Here is a 23792-nt window from a genome sequence, read left to right on the forward strand (position 1 = left end):
CATGGTTCTACAGCTAGAAGAGCAAATCATGAGGCAGAGTATGTAAAGTGTCTGCCTCTTGCATTTGGTATAACAAATAAATGAGATCTGCACATACATAACAGTAACTGGAACTTAGTAATCACTCAAGAATCCTCAGCTAGTCAAAGTACAGTCTAAGCTAAGAGTAACCATACTGGCCTTGGTTCACAAAATATCATAGTAATTGACTAAATCAACAAATATTTATTTTCCACATTCTGGAATCTGAGAAGCACAAGGCAACAGTCTAAGCAGGCTTGGCACCACAGTTCTCATCCTGGCTGTGGGGGTATGTCTTCTTAAAATATTCTTCACAGTCGGAGAGTCTGTGCCTCATTCTGTTATGTCCTCATTGGTATGAGTGCAAACTGGTAGAGCCACCATGAAGATACCGATCGGTGTGGATGTTCCCGAAAAAGCTAGAAGAGGCTCTGTCACAGGATCCAGCTTGAGCATCATTGACATGTACCTAAAGGATTCTTTAAAATACTACATATATATTTGCTTATCCATATTCTTCTTTTCTGAAATCACAAAAGCCAGGATACAAAAACAACCTAGATGGCCACCAACTAATAAATGGATATTAAAAAGATGATAATTAATACCACGATGCATTATGTAGTTGTTACAAAAAGTGAAATTATGAAAATCACAGGTAGATAGACAGCGCTAGAAGCAATCACTCAGAGTGGGGTGAGTAACACCCAGCAAGATCAACATTCCATGTTTTCTCTCTAATAATAGAGTTGCTGTCTCCACAAGAATCACGTCTAAGGATCAGAACCATCCATATGAACATTCCTGAAATTTGTATCCACAAATATCATCAGAATAGAAAGTAGGAGTTTACTCATATGAATCTGTGGTTAAAACACACACACAAACATACACACACACACACATACATGCAACCATTCAGCTTTACCCAAAGAGTAAATGCTGCCATCATTTCTTAAAGACAGAACAGTGACCATTACTCAGAAGCTATTGAAAGGAAATTAGCAATGGGTCCATTGTGTGAGGGTTAATGTCATAGACTTTCTAATAAAACTTATTGTAAATATGATAAAATGAAAACAGATGCACTATTGAGTTTTGTATTTCGTAACATTATGACTTAGGGTATTCTACTGAAATTCAAAGTGTCAGGCAAGTGGAGGTATCTCATGACTTTTGGTGGTTTCCTTTTGCTTCTGCAATGTTAGTATTCCAGGGTACAAATCTGCTATGTAAAATGTGTTGCTTTATTTTAGAATATGGGGCAGATGAGTCCACAAGAAAGACAGATCTAGTTAATGCTTACACAGTTCCACAGTGTGGCTTATCTGTAGTGAATGTCAAACGACATGAGATGTGAGCAGCCTGAATTAGAAACAACGTCAATGAAACAGAAATCTGCTTAGAAACAAATAATTAGAAAGCATATGTGAAGATCCAAAAGCTGTGATGTGAAGATGACTAATATTTTCCTCTATCTTTTCCAGCACTGACAATAATTTTCTGTTTTCAGAAACACCCACTAAAAAGTGAATTTTTAGACAGTTTCTAGCTCCAGTTATTTCCAAGCTATCCAGGACACCTCAGTTGGTCACTTCAAAAACCATAGGACTAGAGAACATAAATCTACCTGGAGTCCCACAAGACCCAATAAGACAATCCATATACACTGTACCCACAAGACCCAATAAGACAATCCATATACACTGTACCGACAAGACCCAATAAGACAATTTGTATACACTGTACCCACAAGAAACAATAAGACAATCTACGTACACTGCACTGGTTATAAATACAAGACAGCCCAGAAACAAATAATATTTTAGACTCATTCATCAACACTGCACTAAATTCACCATTACCTTCCCAAAGAGCAATGCAAGCATAGCCTTCAGAGACAATCATCTTCGGAACCTGGGACCTCTTAAGCATGTTCCCTGCCAACAGTAAATTATCCCTATTTCCTAAGGTAGAGAGAAGTCAAATGTGTCCCAGAACTCAATCATCTGTAGTTCATTTGCATCTACACAGAGCTTTATTGACTGGAGAAGCTCCATATGATTTTATGACAGGCAACCACAAGCTGTTCTCATCAAAATGCATCAACAGTTCATTGGACCCACAAGGTAACCAAGATTAGAATAAAACCCTTGCATGTCTTCCCTATTTTGATGTGCTTCTCTTAGTTTGGATAGGACTTCAGTTGACCCTGCATGCAGAAGTTAATCACCAAGAATGTCTTCCTACCTATAGTATCTCATCCCCTTTGCAGAATGAAGGCACAAAAGTCGTTGCACTAAACCCGAAACTGCCTGGAATTCCAGGAACTGCAAAGACTTGCAGGCAGAAATGACTAGACCCTCATGAGAACAATTGTCTGTCCAGGTAATGATTCATGCTGGGCATGCTGAAGAAGAGCAGCCTGCAGGACCAGGACTGATATCACTGAAGCAAAGTGAACTAGCAGATTTGTGTCTACTTATCTGACCACCATGCAGGATCCTCACAGGATCCTCACGCTTGCTTGCTTGTTTATTTGACAGCATTTCAGACATATTAAATTAGGCTGGCTTGCAACTTTCTACGTAGTCCAGACTGGCCTTTAACTCAGTGATCCTCCTGCTTCTGCATCCCTGAGTGCTGGAATTAAAGGCACAAGTAACCACTTGGAGGCTGCTTAATTATGCAAATTTCTTGAGTACTACCTCAGTTCTTTCTCTATTTTAACCTAAAGCATCTATCAGTACGGGAAAAAGTAGCCTGGTGGTCTCTGAACTCCTTGCCTGTTCCCTCTTCTCAGTGCACACTGAGAATTGATTAGGTTTCTTCTCTCTGTTGTGATGAGTCCTTGGAATGGAGGGCTAGCTGAGCTGAACCTGTTATGGCAACAAAAGCATAGGCGTTTGCTTAAAACTCTGATCACAATTTGAACTAAAATATCAATAAAAAATCAAGCCCCAAAAGATAGACTTTTAAGAGAACTAATGAGTTGGGATGTAAAATATATAATTTGATAAATTCATCTAATGATAATTTTAAGTGACTATAATTTTTTAGCAATTGGTTCCTCCATGACTTAACATTGTAAATACGAATGCAGGTTTTCCTTTTTTTAAATAACTAACACTGTGGCAGCACTATCAAAATGTTATTCCTAATCTGTGCACAAAACAGTGAATCCTGGTAGCTTCGAGTGAAACACACATGTCCATATGAGGGTTTCTATTCTGTGTTAAGTGTTCTCAGATAAGCTGTTCAGTGTTAAGTATTGGACCCAATTGTGATTATTAGAGACACAAAATTACATTGCAAACAACATTCCATGACTGCTATTTACTTTCCTGGATTCCACCTGTTTGGAACTGCAGAGGGTGTGTCAATGCAACAAGGCTATAGTGGCCCACCTGCTAAGAGCCTGTGCAGACACTGGGTGTCCACATTACTTCATAAACAATACAGACTACTGACTATGTGCATGGCAGCTGCGTGGGTATTAGCAGTAATTCAGAGATGATTTAAAGTTTACGAGAGTGCCAGTGAGATGGCATAGTGGGTAAAGGCATTTGTTCAAAACTAGGGATCCACATCGTAGAAGGTGAGAACAGACTGTCACAACTTGTCCTCTGATCTGCACATCCACATTAAGACAATGTGTATGCATATGTTTGTGCATGTGCATACAGAGACACTAACACAGATACACACTGAAAAATAAAATGTAATAAAAAATAAAGTCTGTGGAAGATCTTTATAGGCCCTTTGCAGATCGTATGGCATTTAACATAAGAGACCTGGTTCCTTTTATGTGTTTGCACTTTTGCGTGCATTGCAGAGTGGGAATTATCTACGAGGCTTTGTAGTTAACCAAAGGAAAGCTACATAGACATCTCATTCTTTATAAGTAAAAAATGCCAATGGCCTTAAAAATAGGTCAATCTACATTCATTTCACACCATTTATGAGAATGTTTATATCTGTAACCTTCTTTAGTAATTCCTATATACAGAAATTGATTTGTGTTCCTGTTTGTCAAACATACTCATTACTGGACAATGTTCTCTTCAATGTTCATTTGTCAGTAGATACAATGATAAATGAGCCATGCTCTTTTAAAGAATAAATATAAAATGTAAAGGTAGGCATAAATCCTACATGCACATGATGCCACACTTTATGTAAAACAGCAGAAACTCAGCGAAAGGAGCTTAGAGTGTTGTCATGTTATGACGTGGAAGAGTCTGGCTTAAAGCATCAGAAATACGTCTGTCACACTGCAAACATCTTTTTCAGCTTGAGTAAATGTTATTTCACCCCAACACAGTTAAGATGATTCAGAAGGTTCCAGAAGACATCAAAGAGCAGACACTTTAACAGCAGGGAGAAACTCATCAATAAGTCAAGGTTAAATGTCAAAACAAAACAAAAAGAACAAACAAACAAAAACAATGCTATCCCCTGTGATTCCTAGCAATACTTTATTTGAGATGCCAAATATGCATATGTATGCATGCTTGCAGCTTTCACTCAGTCTGTGCCCAGGTTTCACAAGAATCTTAGATTCCCCACCAAGAATCTCTTACTCAGTCTGGTAAAAGAACGAGGTTCTGGTTTAGATGTGGACCGAGGAAAAGACTAAACAGCCCAGTCTTCACTCACTATCACGTGACTTTTGTTCTGTCTTAAATTTTTAAAATTACATATATTTGCATGGGGATTGGGACATGGGTATGAAGGGCAGAGGACAGCTTGTGCCTACATGTCATGACTTGTATCTTCAAAGTCATCCATTTCCTCCTTGTCTGTGCATAACACCGACTACTCCTGCTGATGTGGAATAATAAACATTAGGCATGTCCTCTCTGCTGAAGAGTTTGTTTCTAAGAAAAAGTAAACAACATGTAATGGTTATTTTTCATTAGAGTGTGGAGTGGGCCTCTTTTGACGTAATTTGTGAAGAGATGAAATGACTTAGGACCAGTATTTTTCTGACATTTTTAGAATTAAGCATTAAAAAGGCATTTTCCCCAAAGATCCATTTGGTAAGAGATATTGTGAGATGACTTTCTAAATTTTGGTGACAGCAAGGAATAGTATATAGTTAAAACTGGACAAATCCTTCTTATATGTATCTACATTGAGCCTGCAGAAGGAAACTCTGCCTGGCCACAGATCCTCAGCAGAAGGTTTAGTAGTGATGCTCAGCAGTGAAGACATGGAGGCCCTCGCTAGTGGTAATGTTGAGCAAATGATTATCTTTGAAGATATTCACAAATTAAATGTATTAGGGGTAATATTATTTTTATGTGAGATTTTGTAGTTGAAATTTAATCTTTTAGTTTTTATCAGTTTCAAATATTATATATTTTTGAATATTACTTTATCAAAGAGGCTATAACTCAAGCCTCCTGATATTTTTCCTGCAACACATAGCTTAATCTACTTTGATTACACACTTCTTATTCCAGTGTCATGTGCAGCATGCTGTTAGATTACGGCTTTTGCTCTGTTTATTTGAAACTGCCAATATTTTAGGGTAAAACGGGATTGTTACATTGAACACCTTCTTAAGGGTTCTTCTTTGGAACAGTTTCTTCTCAGTACCAGACCCCAGTTTTGTAACTGGGTTGTTTGTTGGGTTTTTGAGTACTTTGTACATTCTAGATATTAAACCTCTGTCAGGTGTAAGTGGACAAAGATACTGCCACATCTGCAGCTTTCTCTTCAAGCTGCAGTGTCTGTTGCTTTAAAGAGTTTTTCGAGTCATAAAATTTGTTCCATTGGTCAATTGTTTTTCTTCTGTGAGCTACTCAAGTCCTGTTTCCATATTCCTGTGCCTATAACTGTTTGGATTCTTTTGACTGTAAGAAAAGGAGATTTCTAAAATATGCCATTGGGAAAATTTCTTATTTATGCAGCTTAAATTATGCAATTTCTAATCATAGGATATATTTATGTATGAGTGTATAGATGGATGAATACAGATTTCAAAAACAGATTTATTTTATTGCGTGTGTGTGTGTGCATTTGTATATGTGAATGGCTTGTGTGTATGGGTAAATACAGAGTCCAGAAGGAGAAGTTGGATGCCCTGAAGCCAGTGTGGTAAGGGGTTGTGATTTAGCAGAGAAAAGTACCTTGACAAGCTGGAGCCAAGGGGTCCCACAAAGTCACACCATGCAGCAGATATCGTGTGAGAAGGTTATGTGGTGTGTAGAGGTGGTCTATGAGCAAGAGTGCAAGGGAAAAGACAAGGGAGAAGGCACCCGCTTTTTATAGGGGCATATAGTACATAGGGACAGTGCACAACTCCTGGAGACAGTGTCACATCTTGGCAGCTGAAAATGATGTGTCCTGCTGTCACTTGGTCCCTGAGGGCAGGCCTGTGGAAATGCTTGAATCTACCTTCTAGGGTGCTGGGAACTCAGCTTGGTTTCTTGGGAAGTGACGAAAGTGTTCTTAACCACTGAAGCACCTCAATGTCAATCATCAAGATTTTGAGGGGAACAGAAATATAGAGGCAACGCAAAAGATTTTCAGATATCTGTCAATTTTCAAGACTTTAATATTTAGATTAAATATTAAATTTGAATTAACAAAATAGAAGATCCTCAGTGTGAAAAACAGACCGTGGTATCCTTTCCCAACAGTTCCGCCAGTACAAGATAGTTTTAACAGTGAAGTCCTCACTAAATGTAAGACATGCGCAGGGGTTGTTTGATATTGTAGACCTGACTTTCTATTGACAGCCAGCATTGGGAGGTAAGCTGTTTTTTTGGAGTAATACAGACTTACACTGAAATCCCCTCTCAGTGACAGTGTTTTCAAACAGCTGAGAACACCCATATTGTCTATGTCGAAGTCTCCTTGTCCCGTGAGCGCATCTTTTCCCAGGTGATAAAGATTTATCATCCCCTTCTCTCTTCCCCCAGCTCTGCAGGTGGCCAATGCTGCTCTTCCAGATGAAGGCTGACAAGTCCACACATTGCACGGGAGCATGCAACAGCCTCCATTCTGGACAGCAATTCATGTTTATACTTTTGCAACCAAGTTTCCCCAAGATTGAAATACAGCACCCAATAAACTTTTCTCATTTTCAGACTTTGCCTTTTGAGCTGATACTAGTTTGTTTTGTGTATCTCTTTTTCATTTGTTTTTCTCACTGAAAAAATGGCTCTTTTCTTGGAGGCAATTTCTGGGAATTTTACTAGCATCACAGCAGGAAGCCTAAATTTGCCAATTTAGTTCAAACAAATAGCTATTATACTCCTCAAAATAAAAATAACAATAATTGAATTTGGGCAGTAAAATCTGTTTCTTTAAAATATTTAGTTCTTCCTGTTTTTTTGTATGATAATGGAATGATTTAACTTATATCTTCATGAAGCATAATTTCTGAAATGATTACCCTAATTTGCTTTCGATTATAGGTAAAAGCCTTTGTGTTTAACAACTTATCATTCATATCTCTGACTCGAGTCTCCCACCCACTACCCCTCCCCTGCCAGCTGTCTCTGAATATAATTATAGAAAATAGTTTAAGGAGAACTACAAGTCAAATGACATTCCCCAGGTAGCAATTTCTATAATATTTCAAATTCTATAAAATTTGATTCATTTTTAGCAAGTAACACATTCTGCGGTCAAATTTAAGACTATCTTTGCTATTTCTTTTCTGATACTAATAAACATTTTAAAATATGAAACACATCAGTGTGGCAAACCATAGAAATCATCACTGTTTATGTCTAGATACTTTAGATGCCTGTTTTACAAAGAAAGGTAACATGTTCTCCCATCATACTCAAAATCACACTGTTTATCACTAAGATTTATGTCTTAATTTGGACCAACTGCAATAATTTACAACTGTATGGCAATTACGTAAGGATTCTTTATTCACCTAATCATCTATCATCTATCTGTCTCTATCTGTCCCTATCTATCTATCTATCTATCTATCTATCTATCTATCTATCTATCTATCTATCTATAGATAAGGTTTCAAGTAGTTCAGCTTTTCCTTGAACTCGTCTAATTGGTCTGCCTCCACCTCTCGAGTGTTAGAAACACAGGCACATACAACCAGGCCTGGTTGTAGTGATGGCTTTTCCCTTAAATATTTAAACATTCAAGTAAACACTGAACTGAAAACTTTCTTCATAATTTTCACTTACTCTGGTTTTACCTCCCTAATAATTTGATGGGGTCGCTTTCTTGACCTTCTGAACAACCCTGTTTTTCTGAAGCTCAATTGAGGGTTTTGGTTTTCCTTTCTCTTTTCAATTGTTTGCAGCTAAAGTGCTTTACCTTTCCAAACCCTACAGCTGTGAGATTTATAGAACTCTGGATACCCTACTGCACGCCACAGTGAGCCACCAACCTAGATATCCTCACTTGTTCTCTGCTGTTTCTTGAACTTGAGACAGTGAACGCTTTTACAAGCCTTTCTTTCAGCTTGAAGCAGCAGCGCTGGGACTCAGCTTCATGTTTTCTGGCATCACATGCTCCACCATTCTGCGTTTACAGGCTGAGTCCAACTCTGATGATGAAAAGAATAAGGTGAGCTCTGAAAGCATGGGCCAGAAATAATACCAAGTGAGGCCAATAATGGTCACTATTTTCTATTCACATATGTTTTATTTAAGCACATACTTTAAATCTTTTATTAAGGGAAATGTATTTTATATTCTGACATATATTCATATCTGTTCTAAATCAACATGCTAATTTTTATTAGTTCATTTAAATAAAAATGCCAGAAGTTACTCCAATTAGTTTTTGGTATTTAATGGAATATAAAATTTTTAATGAAGAAACATCTCTCCCCATTATAAGATATGATTAAAATTTTATTTTATCTACTTTTGGACTTCAATTTGGAAAAGCTATAACTAATATGTGCTAAGATCCCAAGTGTTCTAATACTCAAACTCCAGTAATATAGAGTTTATGGATTATTACTTCACAGGAAAGCCAACTGCAAATCACTTACAATAAAAGCAGAAGCAAGCAGACCATCTTATGTAAAACAGAATGTTAGCTCAATGACATTTTGATACATTTATATTTTGTAATCTTAAATCCATTTAGAATAGAGGTAGGTAACTTATACTTATTTTAATTTGTAACCAAAACTTTATAACCAAGACTGTTCGCACTAATATTTAATGTTTTGGGGGGAAGTCTCTGCTCTTTTTTTCTTTACTCCTCACATTTGGTCTTCAAAGCTTTCTTCCCATTCTTCTCATCCCACTTGAAAATCTAGCCATGATTCCAAGATATAAAGAGTGACAATTAAAGTTTTCATCTCAACAAACTTAGAACAGCTCTTGTGCTATGGAGTATTAATTTAAGATGTGTTACATTCATTTATAATTGGAATATTTATTTAATGAGGCAAAGATGTGTTGCATTCTTTTAAGTTGCATATATTTAGCTCTGCAAAACTGTGTTACTTTGCCTACCTAAAACACCCAATTGGTCTAATAAAGACCTGAACAGCTGATACCTAGGGCAGGAGAGAGAAATAGCTGGGGTTGGCAGGCAGAGAATAAAGGAGGAGATATCTAGGGAAGAGAGCAATGAGTTAGAAAAGGAGTAGGAAAGGAGGATGCCAGGGGCCAGCAACACAGCCATACAGTCAGCCACAGAGTAATGAGTTAGAAAAGGAGTAGGAAAGGAGGATGCCAGGGGCCAGCAACACAGCCATACAGTCAGCCACAGAGTAAGAAGGAAAGAAAGAATAAAAGAAAAAGAAGGAAAAAAACAGAGGCAAAACATAGTTAAAGAGAAATGGGATAACTTAAGTTAGAAAAGCTGACTAGAAACAAGCCAAGCTAAGGTTGGAAATTCATAAGTAAGAATAAGTCTCCGTGTACTTATTAGGGAGCTGGGCAGTGTGCCCCCAAAGGGTTAAAACAGAGAACAACAACTACATTCTTGTCATAATTCTCCCCCTCCTCCTTTCTTCTTTGAGATTCTGTGGCTGGTCTTTGGCCCCTCTAACACCTCTCTTTCTGCTGTAAGGTGCTTGAAATCTTCAGTATCTGTCTTCATTCAAATTCCTTTTCTGGCCTTTGGGTTGCATCTGTGAAGACTTCCCACTTTTTATCTCAAGCCAACTCAGCTTTTTTACCACTTCAGTTCATGTGTCCTATGCCTCAATGTGTCCCACGGTACTGAGTGACTCCACAGCATTGCAATTCTGCCACCTTCACTGTATGACAGACTTACCTGAAAGGGAGCTCCTGCAATCCCATCCCACACCTGCTCCTATTGTCATCTTCCCAAGAAATTACCTCTTTAGTTGCCAAGGCCACCCTTGCATTGCACTTTCTTGGGCATAAATCCTTTTCATTTTATTATAAATCTTATATAATCCATCAATAAACACTAAAACTTCAATTAAATGGTGATGCTCATCCAAAAAGAAATTTCAATCCTTTTCTTTATTTTTCTACAGCTATGGCTTATGTTCTAGTTCTTATGCTAATTTGAATGAAATATTTTTGATTGAACTCTCCTTACATTTGAAAAAGTGGAAACAATAATTTAAGGGGAGTTGATTCATATTTTCATATACTTCTAATAAATTGAAAGATAAAATCAGCTTAAAAGTCCCAGTTATTTTTAGGTCGTCTACATATTTGATTCCGAAATCCATTTTAAGCCTTAGTGTACATTCACAGAACAGAATCTGACTCTAGTTAATTATATCTCGGTAGTAGATGTCATTATTGCATTCACTGTAATCCTTCAAATGCTCCCCTACAGTCATTTAGGGCAGCTGGTGAGTTCACTGGCATCTTCCCAGCTCAGTGGTCCACAGGCCATTGCCATGCCTTGCTCCTTCTCTACCTCTGGGTGTTCAGGAGCATTATAGGAATCTGCATAGGCCTGTGCTGAATATTACTAAGACTTCCTGGCTCTAATGTCAGTCTTTATATACCGACACCTGATGGAAACAATCATAAAATTCATGAATTTGTGACCCGTGTGGAGCAGAGTCACAGGGGGCTTCTCTGTCTTGTCAGCAAATGCTCGACTTCTGCTGTTGCAAATGGCACAGAGATTTTTTTTTAAATCAATTTGTTTTAGAAATGTTTGCAGAAATAACTCTGGGGCAACTGAATATAACTTTTAAAAATCATTTCTTGGGAGGTGAGTATACATTATTGTTTTATTAATAATCGCTTGGTGTTCTGATATTTTAGCTGAAGACCAGAGTTACATTTCTACACAAATCTGACAACAGAGAAGTGAAGTACATTAGATCTACGTTTAATATTCCTTAAAAAGAAAATGGTTCTTTGTCAAAAGCTTCACAATCAAGATAATTTGGGCAACTTTAAGTAAGATAGCATAGAGAAGCATGAGTGACTGACAAACTGACACTCAGAAATGTGACTCAGAATCACAGTAACACAGTAACATCCATGTGATCTCAAAACTTGAGCCAGGAGGGTTCAGAATTCAAGGCTGTTCTTAACTATACAATGAGTGTAAGGCTAGCCTTACACTAAGTCAAGTAGAAAAGATAAATAAGTAAATAAAAACTCCACGCAGAGCAATGGCTCACTGTGTTAATCGTACTGGCTCATTTGAGGAACTAAGTGTCTATTATTCTGCTCCTTACATTTAGGGTAAGCTAATTCTTTGAACAAACTAAATAAATCAACTTTATCATTGCTATTAAAATTTATAATGTTACATTACTGCCAAAATATTGTAGGTCATCTTCATTCAATATAAATATGCAAGCTAAAAGATAACCCCTATATATAATGTTAAATTTACTATTAAGTGCCCATGAGAAAGAAAGCAGAGAAAATCTAATTTTACTTATACAGTTTACTAAACTCATTTTAAATATTCAAATTTTAAGATGAAACAAAACTGATTATTAATGGAACACTGGGTACTGTTTATGCTGAAGTTTGTCAATCTGTTGCATCTTGTTTTTATAACTTAAGTTGATTTGTGGATCCTGTCCAGGCAAGTATCTGCTTAGATGGGGCAATGCAAGCTAAGTTAATATTACATTATTGATGACGTGGTTTAGGTCTATGGAGTTTGCCAGTAATTTTCCACCTATTAGCTACTTTATGAAACATTTCTAAGTTGCTTTGCACATAGAATTTGTTTATATGCCCATTGTCTTTTAGTTGCCATCATGAGGACATTGACTCTTAATTCTCAGTTCAGAATAGATGAGCTTCTATTTGTAGAAGCCTAGTTATATTTTTTGTATTCTATTATTAAATTGTGAGGCATTGAGGAGCTAGACTATGGCATCTGTTACAGATCATTTCTGAGAATTTATGCGGCTGTGGGTGAGAATCTTCAAAGTTCTAAGAACAAAGAGCCTTACTTTCAGGACAAAAACACTGGTGTGTATGTTAATCCTTTGTATTTGTTTATTGCAATGACCTGATTTAATCCTTAATAGTAATATTTTCTGAAAAAAAAAAAGGGCAAAGATTGGAATGGAAAGATGACCCAGCAGTTAAGGGCACCACTTGTTCTTCCCAAGGAACGAAATTCAGTTTCCAGTACCTGTGTAGCATCTTACTACCTTTGTGACTCCCATTCCATGGCCTCTGATGTTCCCCTCTGTCCTCCACAGGCACCAGGAACACACATGATGCACAAACACACATACAAGAAGAATACACACATGAAGTGAAATTAAAAGATATAAAAGGAGCAAAGTTCACCCATAGAAATGTACGTGTATGTATGTGAAAGAGAAGAAAAAGGATCAAGGGGGACTAGAAGAAGGGAATGAAAGAGGGGGGTATTTGACCTCTTGATGACCATTGATGATCACAATGTTTTTAACCCTACATTTGAGAATATAACATTTTAAAAAAGTTTCTACCAAACAGGATATAGTGAGAAGAATAATGTGAAAATCTGTTGTTATGAAGTGTGCTGGAGAGCTCAGAAAACTAGAGGGCTTAGTCACCTGAAAGACCTGTCTCTGGGAAAGCTTCTCCATTCTTTCCTGTTTCCCCTTGCATGTGTCACTGGAGTCTTTGAATGATACAATTAGCTGCTGTGACATGCAGACATATGGGTGACTTTCTGCTCTTTCTGCCAGGGAAATGCAGAGCTTCTCATTCCACATGTTAGTGTAGTGTTTAAAAAATGTATTTTTATTTCATGTATGAATGTTCGATTTCCATGTACAAATGACCACCAATTTTTCACTTTGTGTCCACATAAATCAGAGAGGGTATCATAATCTATGGAATTGGAGTTACACACAGTTTTGAGCAACCCTGAGTGTTATGGAAACATAACCTCCGTCATTGTCTCTGACAGAGAGCTTGTCTGTAAAGTCTGTAACCTTGCACTGAAGATGTCAGCATCAAGCTGAGTCTTTCAGAACTCCATAGTCTTTCCACTGGAAGAGAGGATACCGACCACTATTAAAAGGGATCACAAATCCGCAAATTCTTTACATCCTTCAGATGTCAGTATTGGAGATCCTCAATAGTCTCCACAGTATGTCTGAATAGAAGACTCTTCGGAAAGAATCGTGGTCTCCCCTTCCCAGTCTTTAAATGCCAGAAACAAACTGGCTAAGGAGAATATGGGAGAAAACTGACACACTCAATAAACTTAAGTTTGTATGTGTGTGCATATGTGTGTTTACAAGTGTGCATGTATATGTACCTGCATGCAGTTGCCTGTAGAAGCGAGAAGGTATTGTCGGATATCCTGGATCTGGAGCTGAAGGATATTGTGAACCAGTTGACACTGAGGCTGGGAACCAGGCTCAAGCTCTAAGCAAACTTTCCAGCCCCAGTTTCCCTCTTTTGTCTCAGGTTATACCCTCTACAGAACACTGCCAGTCAGAAATCATCTGTCCTTTAAGCTTTTACTACCAACAGGCTAACTGATGACTCCATAGACATTAGGTTTAAGGCTGTGTTCTTTTTTCTACAGAGATATAAGTCATCATTTATAGAAACCTAGCACTTGCAGAGTTATAACTGGCAATTTCCCTTGAGCTATAATAGTCAAATTCACTATTTGCATTAGACACATGGATTCTCCCAATGATTGTAACTTGTAAGAAAGTAAAACGAAAGGCTGGAGAGATGGCTCTGCAGTTAGGAGCAAAGGCAGTTCGTTCAAAGGACCTGGCTCTGATTCCCAAACAGCTGCTCACAACCAATTGTAATTCCATTCCCAAGTTATCTGACACCCTCTTCTGGCCACCATGAGCACTGCAGGCATATGGTGTACCAACTTCCATGTAGGCAAAGTACTTATAAAATAAAAATAAGTAAATCTTAAAATTAAAAGTAAAAAGAAAACTTAGGTCTGGAAAAATAACTTGTAAATGAAGCTATTATTTATGGAATAAAAATAGGCATCTGCCATTTCAGCAATGAGTCATAAGAGTTTATATACTGTTTTCTAAGTATCAAGAACAGAAGAGTTGCAAGGAATCACGAAAGGTCAGATTTGTATAATGTGCCATACAGTTTAAAATGTACCCTATACAAAAGGAAATTGGATGAACAAATATTGTTATCAATTAGTATGTGGGCTAGATTTTCTTTTTTTAACAAGAAGAAGCAGAAATACATATAAAGCAACAGAAATTGATAGTGATTTGAAATATGGAAAAACATGAGAAAGGGAGGGAGAGATAGTAAAAGAAGAAATGAGAGAGAAAGAGAGAGGCAGACAGAGAGGGGAAGGGATAGAGAGAGAGAAGAGAGAGAGGGAAGGAGAGAGAGAGAGAGAGAGAGAGAGAGAGAGAGAGAGAGAGAGAGAGAGAGAGAGAGAACAAAATGGGTTTCCATTCCAGAGAAGAAAAAATATACCTAAAAATGAATTGAGAATGATGGTATGGTGTACACTTAAGGACAATGAGTTGATGGGAATAATACATATGAATTTTCTTATAAATAATGCTTCTATCAGTTGGCCAAAGCTGCATGATGAGGGACATCTATATGTGATGACTGAGAGCAAGAGAGATATCATTGCATCCTACATTTTGTGTCGTCCTCCCTTCTTCATTAGCACTGTGATTGAAGGAAGACATCACTCACACACCTAAGGTCTACCTCACGGCTGGCACATTACAACTTCTGTGTTCTGTCCACCAGGAAGTGTAATACAAAACAAAGCCTAGTGGCAGGAAGCACATATAGTCCTTACCCAAAAAGAATTGAGAAGTACCACATCAAAAGGCAGGAGTGTATAAAGATTCAAGGACAGAATTACCATTTAACCATCTGGAAAATACACAATAGAAAGCTCTATAGCAAATGTATAAAAAAAAAACAATATTAAAGTCTAAATTCTATTTTTCAGGGAGTAGGGAATTATTAAAGGTTTAGATAGCAAGATGGTTCAGTAGTGTTTCTCCTTATTTTTAATCATATCCTTTGTCCTGTGCATTTACAGACTAGGCTTGCTTCCTTAAAAATATCTTTTTCTATGTTGAGGTGATGTAAATATTGCCACATTTTTGCCCTCAAATTAAAAATTCTGCTTATTACATCAAAACTTTAAAATCTAACCCAAGCTATTTTTTATTACTTTACTTCTGAAAAGCACATTAAACAATTTAATTTTATTTATATTTATTTTTGTGATGAAAATTTTACTTACACATTTATGGGATGGTACCTTCCTCCTCTACTGTATTCTATCATTTTGTTTGTATGTCTAGTTTAATAAGACAAAAATGTTTTCTATTGTTTCTCTTGTCTTCCAGAGGTCTGACTGGGGCTACACACTATTCACTTAACACATTTTAAAAGTTTCGTTCAATTATTTATTTATATTTTATGCATATGTTAATGTGTGTACCTGAGTATAGTATGTGCACCATAAGTGCATAAACTACTCAGTTTGTTCTAAGGAGGGCAGCAGAGGGTAACAACTTTCTTGTAGCTGGAGGCACAGGCAGCTGCAAGCTGCTGTGAGTGGTAGTTGTGCCAGACACGCATATTGCTCTCTGCAAGTGCTCCCTGCACCTGTGCTCGTGCCTGTGCCTTCATCTGCGCCTGCACCTGCATCTGCGTCTGTCTGCATCTGAGCCTGCACCTGTGCCTGCACCTGCACCTAGATTTCTGTCTGCATTTGCTCCTTAGATGACACCTGTACTTGGGCTTGCACTGAGCCTGCACCTGCACTTGTGCCTGCACCTGCATTTGTGCTTGTACCTGCTCCTGCGCCTGCACCTGCATCTGGGTCTGCCTACATCTGAGCCTGCACGTGCACCTGCTCCTGCCCTGGACCTGTGTCTGTACTTGCACCTGAGACGACACCTGCACCTGCACCTGCTTCTGTGCCTGCACCATGTCTAGACCTATACCTGGGCCTGCATCTGTGCTGGTGCATGTGCCTGCACCTGAGCTTGCACTGGCGCCTGCATCTGCACCTGTCCCTGTGCCTACTGGTCCTTGACTCTATCTCCTTAACACATTTAAAAGAATTGTGTTATGTTAACTTTACAAAGTTATAGCAAACCGGAATCAGATGAAGGAAGTTAAGCACTGTTCGAAGTAGAGCACTTTTCTGTGCAATGAATGATTTGTCTTTCTGCTTTTAGGTATCTCACTGGGCTTTACATAAATGTGTGGAGTGGGTGTTTATTTTTAGTCACCTTTCTATGTTAAGATATTTCAAGCAGAAAGAATTCTAGATAGAGGTGATTTAGAGCTGCTAAGGTCGCTGAAGGAACAAACATCAGAAAAGAAATGTTTAACTCAGGTTTATCATAAGAGCTAAATAAAGGTGAAGGGATCTTAGGTAAGGACCCACAAAGAGCGTACACAGCTTCTGGCTCTGGGCACCATACTGGGGACAGTATCAGTGGCTGCTGCAGTAGGAGGGGCTTTGCTGCACCGCCCTATCTCCCAGGCATGGCTCTGTTTTCTGTCATCTAGTGCTAAGTGCCTGGGTGGGTCTCCAGGAATTGCACTGTTGGACTCCCAGGTGTAGGGCCCGGGTCTACCCTTGTTCCTGGAGTTCATCTTGAGGACAGTTTCTGATCAGCTAACTAAAACATTCTGTTTGTTCCTGTGCTCTCTCTGGTGATTAGCTGTAGGGCATTGTTTACTCCATCTTTGGTATGGTAATCTCCCACCTGCCTGGGTGGAAATCCTTGTGCAGCAGCGAGGTATATAAGGATTTCCCCAAGGTTGAATAAATGGCATTCGGCTGATCTCCTTTCGAATGACCCAGGTCTCTTGTGTGTTCTTTCAATCTCCAGGCCCTTGCCCGGCTCACGTATGGTACAGTGGCGCGCGAACTGTACTGATGGGGTAACACAGAATAGGGTGTTACACCCAGGCTTTCTGATTTCCTGGAGAACACAGGGATGGGGAACTGGACTAACTCTTGATCCCCACCAGAATAGTACTACACAACAGTTCTTTCAATAATGACTGAGATCCACTTTGAAATGCCATCTTCTTACCATCTGGGACAAAAAGGGTTGGATTCTAACACTTCTTTCTTACGCACAGTAAGAGTCTCAAGATGCATGATTTGCGCCAAGGAAGGGGCACATCTATTTATTTCTGCTATTCTTTCTTTCTCCATCTTTCCTTTCCTTCCACATCCTCCATTCTTCTCTTCCCTTCTTTTGTGTTCTCCCCTCCCTCCCTATTCGCCCCTGCATGTTTCTCTTCCTCTTCTCCTCATTTACTTCTCTTTCTTTCATTGATATTTTATCAGAGTCTCAAGAAAGTTTTGTTCTTCTTGGTGAGTTACAAACCATGGTACTTATTTTATCACAGTACAACCATCTGTTAAACATTTTCTACGTACCAATCCTCAAATATATACATTTCTGTATATGTCACTGTGTATACATAGATGTAGTTATAGATGTGCTCTATCCCATCTTCTCACACTTTTTCTAAAAATAAGATATGATCCAATTTATAAGTGAAGAAACCCTGAAGCTCATAAAAGTTAACTTAATAGCGGGATTTCCAAAGATGACAAAATCATAGAGACTCACTTCATGATTACATCATCCCTTAGCTGTAATCTTTTTATTTGCCATTTATACCTCAAAACATAGAGAAAGTAGAATAGTTTTTAGGAAAGAGGCCACACCTATTAAACATTTCTTTTTAAACCTGGAGTTTCCCCTCTGTCCTAGTACAGACATTAGCAACATTGTAGACTGACTGTTGATGGAAATAAAGCCCCAGATGTACTGTCAAATGGCCTGGAAGTGTTCGCATCTCTGGTGAGTCAGGCTTCCACCACTGCTCATATGTACACGGAATTGGATGTACATTGCTATCAAACCTATTACAGAACATTCATTTTGAATTTTGCCATTCTGAGCATTAAAAGGTATAGAAAAGTTTTGCAAACTTGAAGTGTATTTCTGATTAAAAATGTGTGAGCACATGTGTATACGCACACACGTCCTCGCATGCATGCATGCATGTGCCCATGGCCAGAAAACAACTACGGAAGCCGCTGTCTTCTTTAACCATGTGATTTCTAGGGACTTAACCCAGGTCATCAGACTTGGCTACAAGTACCTTAATCCTCTCACACATATTGTTGACCCTTGTCAATAATATTCTTCCATTTCAATAGTACCTTGCACATAATATCCACATTATTTACTTAGAGCTTTTATTAATTGATTATATTTCATACCTTACACGACAAAATGAAATACCCTTACATTAACTATAGTTAATATACTATATAATGTATGCAGCCAAATTTTAGCTGTGTCCCATCATGTTCCGAAAGACTTTTGTTCCATAAAGCCTCAGCACTCTGTCATGTCATCACGCTGAATTCCCGGCTTCTTCTTTTAAGTAAACTCCACTTTTTTTCCCACCCTTAAGAAGTTCAGCTGAGAAGCATTCATTCCCCAAAGTAGCCGAGGTGAACAGGGTGGGAGTCAAACTAAGAACAACTTCACAGACTACACCCTTCCTCCTCTATATCAAGTAGGAAGAGATAAACTCTGACTGGTATTGTATCACCTTCATGCTATGAAACACTTCACATCAACTGACTAGTAACTTGGGGAAGACTTTTGAGTTGACCTATACAGAAAATTGTACATACTTCATATAATAAATTTCTAATAAAATACTTCAAGGCACAATTTTTACAAAACAATCCTTAAGTATAGTTAAAAACAAATAATTACAAAATATGGATCACTTTATCCTAACCCCTACAAATGAATGGCAATGTTAGTGTTGTATAGCTTTTGTGTAGGGAACCAACCCTTCTCCCACTTGACAATCAAGAGTTGCAGTTCCTAGCTGCTCTTGGTGCATGTGTGGAAGAATATTGTGGTCTCCAAAATTGCTGATACATTCTGATATTCACTCTGACTGTTTCCATGAATTTTCCTTTCAATTTCATCTTTCAGGAATGAGTTATATACTGTGAACACATTCGCTAGTAACAATGCTATTTGCATATACGAAGCTCAAATAATTAACAAATACACGAGTGATTTCTTCCAAAAATGCTATGCGATTTTCAAAAGCGTTACTAGTGAAATTTAAATTCTTCAGTTCTGGAATTCAGAGCACCTTGTACTCTCCTATTCTCAGTCACTGTACCTCCAGCTGCATGCAGTAACGCCCAGTTTATTTTCATTAGATAATGAACAATCCTGCCAATTCTGAAAATCTATAACCTCAGAGCCCTAGGGTCCTCTGCCTAATGGAAGGAACTCTTTCTCTTGGGCCTGGGCCAAGGACTGCTGGAGACAGTTGTGTGAGTTATCGAGGGAAGTGTTTTATTCTCAGTGGCTGAACTTAGGACCCCTTTTAATATGTGTCGCCTCTTATAATGGCTTAGCTGGTATGTCGAGATGAACTGCCAATGAGTCCCCTGAATGTTTTTCGTGGTTGCAGAGACAGATGACATGTGAGTCCGCGAATGGAGCAGACTTTATTTAATGTGACGCTGTCACCCAAGCTCATCAAATCCATCAATTCTAATTCACTTCGGCCTCTTTGGAATGCTCAGCCCAGCTCATCTGTTCAGATTGTTTTCATTCTACCAATGTGCTGTTCAATTAGTTGCTCAAAATGGTACTAAGAATGACATGGCCAGAATGCACCCACTGCACTCCGCCAAACCAAGAGCCACAGCTTCCCTGTTCAGTGTCTGGACCTCCATGTCCCCATTCTCAAAACTCAATTTAATAAGATACCAACAAAATCCTCTCAACAAACTGTGATTAGAGTTCTGTTGAACTCCACAAATTGAATACATTAGGGTTGACACGCTAGGGGATGTACCAGGTCACAGCTGGTCAAGACACTCACCACGTCTCGTTTCCATTGCTAATGCAAGCGGCATATATTTAGATTACATCTTTACCCACCCACATGTCAGTGAGCTCTGGGCTCCCTCTCACACCACAGCGGCTGAGCTATGTGCTGTTGCTCCCCCCCAGGAACTTGACAAACATCAAATTATTTATTTCTTCCCTTGCTAAGCTGAACTAAGGAGTCAGGATACAATTTAATGTTCACAGGTATTTCAGAAGTAGAAATTTAAAATGGATTTTGATTTATGAAAATGTTTCTATGCTTAAACAAAACAAAATGATACACAAGATATAACACCTTTCCATTCTATTACAGACAGAATATGGATTGCTGAAATAGTTAACTATTTTGTTTTTGTTGCATATTCTCATAATTTTTACATCTCTTAAAGGCTCAAATATGATGATTGTCTTTAAGTCTTTCGAATGTTGTAATGAAATGATGTGCTAATTTGTGGGAAAGTTACATCCCTGGCCCAATGGTTTGCCGAGTTCTGTCAGAAACATTATGCCACCTTCCCTGTCCTTTCTTCTTTGATTTCCCATTTACTTACCTACTTTTTTTTTTAAATGATAAAAGTCATGGTTGCTTTACTTGGCAGATTTAATTGATGGATACCTCATCTAGTTAGGATCTTTAATCAACAGAAGAACTGTTATAGTTTAACAGAATTCGTGAAAGTTTCAAGAAACATAAACCCTTGGGAATCTGCATGTGTCTGTAAGATGCGGGCTAACTGCCTAGATCACACGTCACCCCGCACTGCCTACAGATTGTTCCCAGCATTGTCACCCGCTCACTTGCAGTCTGCCTGTAAAACTCTGAACCCACAGGATAGACTGGGGAGAGAATCTCTAGTATTTTAAATCAATTTAATAATTAGAGAATTGAAACCTTTAAATTAGTTTGATATGATGCCTGTTTTAGAAACAATAATAGAATAATTCATTCTTAATTACATTTAAAATATTTATACTGATTACTTAAAAATATATATCATCATTCAATTATTGACACAGAGCATTCCAGTAAATTTGGTTTGAAATTGTCTATTGGTGCCTACTTAGTATTAGACGTGTTTATTCATGTATTTCAATAGTGTAAGATTCCTACTTAAGGACAATTACTAAGTTACACAATGAATAATTTTTCAGTAAACAAGTCTAGTTAATATCTAGTAACATGTGTTGTTGGGTGCCACGAAAATAATGCAGCGCTCTTGAACAAACAGCATAGCCGCATCTTTGTACAGGAGATTCCTGGCCCATATGCTTGGTGAGGACACCACTCCCTGTCTGTCACCTCCTGCTACTTACCTTAATCATTATCTTCAACATAAACAACCAACAAGTACAAAATTCACCTGCCAGAAAGTCAGACAATGACTGGGAAGATCGCGTGATTCTGGGCTACACAGTATTCTCCTGACTGTGGCCAGATCTTTAGGGCTACCCTTTTCTGCCTGCCATGCTCATGCAAACCAAAAACAGAAATGAAAGCACTGTGTTTTTCACTGCAGTATTTCTGTAATATCCTAGTGCTTACTTTTACTCAAACTATTTTCACTTCAAGCACAAAGCATCCCCTCGACTGGCGTCAATGCTCAGCTTCCTGAGGCAGTACCAGGAGTGAGGAGCAACTGAAATCACACGTGGCTTTCCTACGCTGGGTTTTCAGTCGAAGCTGAAACGACGCACGACTCTTCTGCTCTGGGCTTCCAGTCAACACTTTTATTCATTTGCAACAGAAATGTTTCAGAGAGAAAATAACAGCTGTACCTGTTTTCCGAATCAGGGTCCAAATCCCACTCTCCAAAAGGCGGCAGTCTCTGTAAAGTAACCCTTTCGTCGGTAGTCACACAGAAACCAGGCGCTGCAGGACTTGAGTGGCATTAAATAGCAATCCTCCAAAGATACCTGTTAAGAAAGTGTTGGGAATGTGAATAAAAAAGACTCCTCTGCAATGCTTTCATTTAACCCTAGCCCATTATTTTTATTAAACGTTGTAAGCAATGGCTGTTTAATGATAGTTGGAATCTCAATATTTACTCACACACGCAAACAATGCTGGGGGTTTTTATCTGAGCTGAACTTTCTTACATGATTACAATAGTTAAGGAGCCATTTGCCACATCACTTTATAGCAGCATTTTGGCAATTCCTTAGTTTTTAAGAGATACTTTATACTTTATGCTATCCCAAGTATTTGTGAAATTTTATTTGATGTTTTATGTAAGGGTTTTAAAATCTAATAAGCCATTTACAGCTATCTGAACCATTATGTCCTTGGTTCTTAGGTGACCTAGTGGGAATTTACTTGTTTGAGGGTGTCTCTATTTTATGTAATTTAAGCGAAGTTCATGGTTTAGTAGAATTCTCCACTTAATGAAATGGTTTTTGATAGACCATTTAGAGTGTTTGTGATAAACCACTTAGAGTGTTTTGAGATCTGTAATCAAGAGTCATGGGGAATTGATGTGCTAGTTTCAACCGAAATAGCAGCAGCCCAGAGACACAGGTAGGGCTTTCATGACAGCTGTTGGTTTAAGGCAATGAGGAAACACTCCAATTTGAAGGCTGTCTTCCAGGAGGAAGCCACACCTCACTCAGCAGATCGTCAGCCCTTAAGCTGTCCTCAGACTTCCTGCTTTCGACTGGTCAACTATGGCGCACCTCTGTGAAAGAGGCCTACTTTATTCATTCAACTGATTAGCATATTAAGCTTCGCTAGAAACACTTCCGTGTCACACTCAGAGAAGTCACAGGTCTGAGAGCCTTCAATGGACACAAGCCTTCAGTGGACCATCATGTTTTCTTACTGTTGCACACGCTACACAACTTCATTTACATAAAACATAACCATGTTCCACAGTGGACAATTTTCAGACTGGTTTAATTTTTTTTGCTTTTGTTGTTTTGTTATTTTTTGTTTGTTCTGCTTTGCTTTTTGCCACAAGGTTTCTCTGTGTAGCTTTAGAGCCTGTCCTGGAACTAGCTCTTGTAGACCAGGATGGTCTCTAACTCACAGAGATCCACCTGTCTCTGGAATTAAGGGTGTGCACCACTATTGCCTGGAGGCTGCCTTCATTTTTATACCCAGAATTGGTTCATTCCTCATTGCTATGTTACACACTTACTGATCCACTTGCCCCCCATCCCTCCCACCCACTTGGTATCTTAGTACATTCTTGAGACCTGCCTTCTTGAATTCTTACTTCAATTTTTTTCCTAGACAGTTCAGAACCTCCATAAAACATTAAAGATTCCAGATTGATACAATTTTCCTTGGGTGTTCTCCAAGAGGATACAAAATAAACACAGCTAACTGCAGTCAGGAAGCAGGTACTCTGCCTTCCCTGACCCTTCTGGAAGACAACAGTCACAGTCCTCAGCTCCTCTTGCTGTTCTGCTTCCTCCCCATGTGGATGAGCCCACCGTCTTCCCACAACTGTGA

At 38.5% G+C, this 23792-nt stretch overlaps 1 protein-coding gene across 1 annotated transcript in view; it reads right to left on the bottom strand.

The window, feature by feature from the left end:
- Cntn5 (contactin 5) overlaps positions 1 to 23792 on the bottom strand; it is a 1215881-nt gene that overhangs the window by 927781 nt on the left and 264308 nt on the right. The window contains exon 2 of the mRNA XM_057767831.1: positions 22118 to 22255. The gene's annotated coding sequence lies outside the window, so the exon portion shown is untranslated. The remainder of the gene's footprint in view (positions 1 to 22117; positions 22256 to 23792) is intronic.

Source organism: Chionomys nivalis, chromosome 4 (genome assembly GCF_950005125.1).
Source record: "Chionomys nivalis chromosome 4, mChiNiv1.1, whole genome shotgun sequence".
Lineage (NCBI taxonomy): Eukaryota > Metazoa > Chordata > Mammalia > Rodentia > Cricetidae > Chionomys > Chionomys nivalis.